This window comes from Hylobates moloch, unplaced genomic scaffold (assembly GCF_009828535.3).
Source record: "Hylobates moloch isolate HMO894 unplaced genomic scaffold, HMol_V3 SCAFFOLD_3, whole genome shotgun sequence".
Classification (NCBI taxonomy): Eukaryota; Metazoa; Chordata; class Mammalia; order Primates; family Hylobatidae; genus Hylobates; species Hylobates moloch.
The window spans coordinates 43,130,371-43,137,697 of NW_026652278.1; the positions used below are offsets into that span (position 1 = coordinate 43,130,371).

Genomic DNA, 7,327 nt, shown 5'->3' on the forward strand with positions numbered 1-7,327 from the left:
ACCAAAACACAGTGGTTTCTCTTTTGAGAAGGCTAAAAAATATGCGAGCAACACTTGAGTGAATCAGTGGAAACATCGTCATGTTCAGTATTGTGGTTTAGAATTGAGACAAGTGGTCTAGGATGATATGGAAATCCCATCAATGCACTACCTCCGCCTGTATGCTCAGCTGCCCATCCATGCATGTTATAAGATCCAATTCTTTTGCTAAAAAGATTAATTTTATAGTTGTTTCCTCTTATATAAAGTCACTAGCAGCCAAGCTTTCTTATTGTTTTTATTCTTTCATGTCTTCTATCCTGTGGGGTACAAATAGACTGGTAATTTTAATAACATTGGAGTATTTTTTCATTGAAGATAGAATTAATGATTGCATAGATATTTCTGATTATATGTGTTAGTAGATATAATTTATATGGTACACAAAAATTTGAAGGAAGCATGAATCCCTTTTTAGGGTATTCTGAGATGAGTACCATCAACATTTTGATGAGTATCTTTCTGTTCATCTCTCTCTCTCTCTCTGTCACACACACACACGATTTTATATAAATGAGATGATAAATGTAGATTTGTCATTATTATCTGAAAATGTCATGAACCTATTTGTTCAGTTAATCTACCAAACTTTTTATGACAAAAATCAAGGTTCGTAGGTTCAGAAAGTGTTATTTGTGCTGTGATTAAATTTCATTTTTTAATAATTTTATTTTTTAACCAGATCCCACCTCCATATTCCAGCAGTTATGTTTTCCTAGAAGTCTTGTTCTGGATTATCTCTATACTCCTCTCTGGCTGGGTCATTTTCCTTTGTGTTACTCATTGAGGCTCAGGTTAACACAGTTCTCTCAATCATATCAATGATGCTTCCTAAGCCCAGGAATCTCTGCAACTCTGTGCTGGCTGCATACTGGTCTCTACTTGTAGGTATTCTGCTAGTCTCCACTCAGGGATATAAAATATGCTTTCTACTTCCATTCTCAGTGGCTGTAAAATCTTACATTCTGCTAGCTTTATGGGTATAGAGGATTTGGTCGATCTGTTTATCTCTCCAGTTCCTCTGAAGGCCACAAAAATCAGGATTCCTCCAAGGATGTTCATGTTGGCTAGCTCTGCACTTCTTCTCCAGAACTCTTAGATCTTGCAGGACAAGTTCTCTCTAAGACACTCAGGGCTCCCTTCCACTAGGGCCTAGGCTGTCATGCATCACAGAAGTGAAAAAGTTAAGCTGTCTCTTTATGTGTGGATCCTGGACCTTGTTTACTCCCTTCAAGAAATACCTAACTTCCAGCTCCAGCCACAGAAGAAGCAATACGTTAGAGTTGTCTTAGGAGGGTGGCTGGGACTCTTCAAGTCTCCATAATTCTCAGAATTGTTGTGTAATATAGGAAGACTATTTTCTTGTTTAATCCTACAACTCTATGAGAAAAATAATTCTATCATTTAGTTAGTTGTTGTATTAGGGTTCTTTAGAGGGACAGAATTAATAGGATATATATATATATGAGCTTATTAAGTAGTGTTACCTCACATGATCACAAGATCCCACAATAGACCACCTGCAAGCTGAGGAGCAAGGGAGCCAGTGTGAGTCCCAAAGCTGAATAACTTGGAGTCCAATGTTTGAGGGCAGGAAGCATCCAGCATGGGAGAAAAATATAGGCTGGGAGGCTAAGCCAGTCTAACCTTTTCATGTTTTTCTGCCTGCCTTATATTTGCTGGCAGCTGCTTAGATTGTGTCCACCCAGATTAAGGGTGGGTCTGCCTTCCCTAGCTCACTGATTCAAATGTTAATCTCCTTTGGCAACACCCTCACTGAAGAATACCTAGTGTCCTTAAATCCAATCAAGTTGACACTCAGTATTAATCATCACAAGTCTACCCCTTGTCAACTTGAACCCATACATGTCTCCTGAGATCATACATAATCTTCAAATAAAGACAATTATGAGGCCATAATTATGCCTAACATAATACAACTACGCTTCCTGCAACCGAAAAACACCAATCCACAACCCGAATGCTATTACGTAAAGTTAACAATGCTTACATGCTGATATGAACTAAATAAATCTTATGTCACATGATAAAGGAGAAAGGAAATAAAATGAAGATTATTTTTTATTGCAAGGGTACACATGCACAAACATGTTTTTAACAAAAGAAGGAGAAAATACTCATGACAATTACAGTCCTCATTTCTGCAACTGGTCACGTGGTCGTAGCTGGTGTTGATGACTACCTTCTTCTACTACCCATTCTGTGTTCCCTTTGCCTTCGGCAAGCACCTCAGCAGGTCATGGTTTTTTTTCCTGGTGGAGTAACACGAACCTTCATTCCTGAAGGGTCTGGGCCATTTGTAGCCCTGCCTGGATTGGGCTGTTGTAGTTTCCCATTGACCTTAATCACAGGACATGAGATGCCCTAATGGATCTCTTGTGTTCCATGCATACTCTTCCTTACCTCTGTTGTGGAGTAGTAGACTGATTTCATCTTGATAATCTGGGTCAGTCACCCCAGCCAACACTGTAACTCGCTTCTTAGCCTGTTGACTTAAAGGTAGGAGGAGCCCAAAGTGTCCAGGTGGCAATCTTAACTTCCAGTTTAATGGAATTATTGCTGTGTCTCCTGATGGCAGCATTCCACCCTCTGGAATTAAGACCTCTAGGCCAGCAGAACATAATGTCCTGGGAACAGGAAGCAAAAATTTTGCTAGTGGATCACTAGAGGTGATGGTGACTGGTGCCACTTCCACTTCCACCCCTTGATTCGTGGATCCATGAATCCTGGCTATGGGAGATATATTGGATGCTGATTCAGAGCATACCTGGCCTTCTGGAGAACTTTGCCCCAGCCCTGCAAAGTATTGTCACCGAGTTGGCTTTGTAATTATGACTTCAAAAGGCCATTCTACCGTTCTATCGATCCAGCTACTTCAGGATGACAGGAACATGATAAGACCAGTGAACTCCATGAGCACGAGCCGACTGCTGCACTTCTTTAGCCATAAAGTGAGTGCCTTGGTCAGAGGCAATGCTGTGTGGAAAACCATGCCAGTGGATAAGGTATTCTGTGAGTCTACAAATGGTAGTCTTTGCATAAGCATTGCATGCAGGATAAGCAAACCATTATCTGGAGTAAGTGTCTATTCCAGTGAGGACAAACCTCTGCCCTTTCCATGATGGAAGAGGTTCAATATAATCTGCCACCAGGTAGCTGGTTGATCACCCTGAAGAATGGTGCCATATCAAGGGCTCAGTGTTGGTCTGTGCTGCTGGCAAATGGGCACTCAGCAGTGGCCGTAGCCAGGTAGCTTTGGTAAGTGGAAGTCCATGTTGCTGAGCCCATGCAAAACCTCCATCCCTGCCACAGTGGCCACTTTGTTCATGGGCCCATTGGGCAATGACAGGGGTGGCTGGGGAAAGAGGCAGAGTGGTGTCCACAGAATGGGTCATTCTATCCACTTGATTATTAAAATCCTCCTCTGCTGAGGTTACCTGTTGGTGACATTTTTTGACCACTCAGATCTGTCCACATAACCTCTTCCCCAGATTTACTTGTCACCAATTTTCCAGTCATGCTTCTTTCAAGTCCCTGGTCGTCCAGCCAAATCACTGGCTACAGCCCATGAATCAGTGTATAATCTCACAGTGTATAATCTCACATCTGACCACTTCTCCTTCCATGCAAAGTGCACAACAAGGTGCAATGCTGGAAGTTGTGCCCATTGGGAAGATTTCCCTTCATTGCTATCCTTCAGGGAATGTCCTAGAAAGTGGCTGTAGTGCTGCAGCTGTCTACTTTCAGATGGTGCCTGCATATCATACAGAACCTTCTGTGAACCAGGCCCTAGTCTTCTCTTACTCTGTCAACCGATGATAGGGAACTCCCCCATGAGACTGTCGGTGCAGGCTGGGGGAGAGAAGGCAGGGTGGCAGGAGTGGAGACGATGGGCATTTGAGCCACTTCCTCATGTAACTTACGTGTGTCTTCGGGACCTGCTCGAGCCTGATCAGGTATACACTACTTCCATTTGATGATGGAATGCCACTGTGCACAACCAACTTTATGGCTACATGGGTCTGAAAGCACCAGTTCATGACAGGCAGTTTAGGTTGCATTGTGACTTGATGACCCATGGTCAAGCGTTCAGTTTCCACCAAAGCCCAGGAACAGGCCAAGAGCTGTCTCTCAAAAGGAGAGTAGTTATCTGCAGAAGATGGAAGGGCCTTGCTCCAAAATCCTGGAGGCCTCCACTGTGATTCATCTATGGGGGCCTGCCAAAGGCTCCAAACAGCATCCCTATCTGCAACTAACACCTCGAGCACCATTGGATCTGCTGGGTCATATGGCCCAAGTGGCAGGGAAGCTTGCACAGCAGCCTGGACCTGTTGCAGAGCCTTCTTCTGTTCTGAACTCCACTCAAAACTATCAGCCTTTTGGGTCACTCAATAAATAGGCTGGAGTAACACACCCAAATGAGGAATGTATTGCCTCCCAAATTCAAATAGGCCCACTAGGCATTGTGCCTCTTTCTTGGTTGTAGGAGGGGCCAAACACAGCAACTTATCCTTCACTTTAGAAGGAATATCTCCACAGGCCTCATACCACTGGAGCCCTAGAAATTTTACTGAGGTAGAAGGTCCCTAAATTTTAGTCAGATTTATTTACCATCCTCTGGCATGCAAATTTCTCACCAGTAAGTCCAGTGTGTTTGCTACTTCTTGCTCACTGGATCCAATCAGCATAATGTCATCAATATAATGGACCAGTGTGATATCTTGTGGTGGGTTGATATACTCCTGAGGTAGGAAAGTAAAGGTATGTTACTAGTATTTACTGCTGATGGCAAATTGCTTCTGGTGTGCCTTATATACAGGAATGTAGAAAAAGGCATTTGCCAAGTCAATAGCTGCATACCAGGTACCAGAAGATGCGTTAATTTGCTCAAGCAATGAAACTACAGCTGGTATAGTGGCTGCACTTTGAGTCACCACATGGTTAAGCTTATGATAATCCACTGTCATTCTCCAAGATCTACCTGTCCTCTGCACAGGCCAAATAGGAGAGTTGAATGGGGATGTGGTGGGGATCACCACTCCTGCATCTTTCAAGTCCTTTATGGTGGCACTAATCTCTGCAATCCCTCCAGGGATGCAATATTGCCTTTTTGATTTATAATTTTTCTAGGTAGAGGAAGGTCTAATGGCTTCCATTTGGCCTTTCCCATCATAATGCCTCTCACCCTACCAGTCAGGGAGCCAATGTGGTGGTTCTGTCAGCTGCTAAATATGTTTATGCCAATTACACATTCTGGCACTGGGGAAATGACCACAGGATGAGTCCAAGGACAAACTGGACTCACTGTAAGTCAGACCTGAGCTAAAACTCTATAAATTACCTGACTTCCATAAACCCTACTTTAACTGGAGGACCACAAGGATGTTTTGGGTCTCCTGGAATCAACGTCAGCTCAGAGCCAGTGTCCAGTAGTCTCTGAAATGCCTGATCATTTCCCTTTCCCCAGTGCACAGTTACCCTGGTGGAAGGCCAGAGGTGTAACTGGGGAAGGATGGGAGAAGGATTCACTGCATAAATTGTCAGTAGTGTAGTGGGGTCCTTCCTCAAGAGGACCCAGCCTCCCCTTCATTCAAGGGGTTCTGGGTCTGTAAACTGGCTTGTCTGGAAATTGATTGAGGGGCTGTGATTTTCTGTTTTTATAATTTAAATTCTTCTTTTGTCCATTTGACCTGGACATTTTCTCCTTATATAAATTAAGTAGAAATGCAGTAGGCTTCCAATAAATTTCACTTCTAGGAACACTGTGATTAATTAGCCAATTCCAGAGCTCTACACGTGTCAGACTATTCTGATTGCTGCTTTGTCTCTGCTGTCCATTATAGTAGCTATGCCCACCTTGCCTTTGACGGTTGGGTTCTGTCACTTGGCCCCTGCTACCTTGAGATCAAATCATTCCCATTGTATTTAAATTTTGTAGTTGAGTGACTGTGATTCCTACTGTTAGATCTGACATACAGAGAAGAGCAATTATAAAGCTCCTCAAAAATGCAGGTGCTGTCCTCATAAATCTACTTTGTAAAGCATTCATCAAGGGTATATCTTCTGGACTCTCCCAGCTGCGATGAGTAGGTATAAAGTGACTAATACACTCCATCATCCCAATCTCCCTAAGCCTTTGAATTCCTTCCTCTATATTAAACCAAAGGAAATCAGGCATTTCCAGGCACTCACAATGGGTCATGTTTTAATCCATATTTCAGCTAACCAAGCAAATAAACTATTAGAACCTTTTTTAACCCCCTGGGCTGCAAATTTAAATGCAGAATCCCTGCTTAGTAGATTCAAATCAATAAATTCAGCTTGATCCAACTGTATCTTTCTTCCACCATTTTCCCACACCCTTAATATCCATTCCCATGCCTGTTCTCCAGATTTCTGTTCATATAAATTAGAAAACTCGAGCAGTTCTTTTTGAGTGTAGCACACCTCCTCATGGGTCACACTCTCAACCTCACCTCTAGGGGTTCCTTGGGACTTTAGTCTAGTTATAGGTCTAGAAGCAAACAGGGGGCGGCTCCTGAAGAGAATCAACATTATCTTGCCTGGCAACTGCCTCAGTGGAGGCCATCACTGTTGCCTCAGGCAGCACAGGGTTTATCTCCTCAGGCAAAAGTGGAAGGGCTGATGGCAGCATGGGTCCAAGAGGGTATGCTGCCACTTCTGGGGATGGGGAAGCTCTTTCTTCTGGCAAGAAAAGTTCATTCAGAGTTTACATACCCATTATTTCCAGCTTTATCAGGGTCCTTTCACACAACCCCATTCCAAGTTCCAGGGTCCCATTCGATTCCAAGCAATGCCCTCACTTTAATGATAGACACCTGGCAAGGCGTGCATGCACTTTTTGTTGCAAGTCACTCACATGATAAGAGCTTGTGTCTGCCTCTCCACAATTTCAGCTCTTTCTCTCCAGTAGATAAGACTTTGACTCAGGGCAATCTTAGAAGATTTGAAGTTCAGTATCTGCTTCTGAAGCTGGGAGATAGAATCCCTGAGTTTATTGTTTTCTTTCATCACTTTGTCCAGTGAACTTAGGAGCAACCAACCAGCTTCATTATGTTCCTTGGTTCTCCACATATGATCAAAGGTATTATGTATAGAGTCCTGAAACTCCTTGCCTCTCAAAAGTGGTGGATCAGGAGTGTCAAATGCATTTATTTTGTCTAACTCTCTAAACAGTTAATGCTAAGGACTATCAGTATTCTCCATACTATTATAAATAGAGTGCTTAGAATTTTTGGGTCTAATT

General features: G+C 43.0%; 1 pseudogene; it reads right to left on the reverse strand.

The window, feature by feature from the left end:
- Positions 1–277: 277 nt before the first annotated feature.
- LOC131383158 (uncharacterized) lies at positions 278–6,262 on the reverse strand (annotated as a pseudogene).
- Between the last annotated feature and the right edge of the window lie 1,065 nt (positions 6,263–7,327).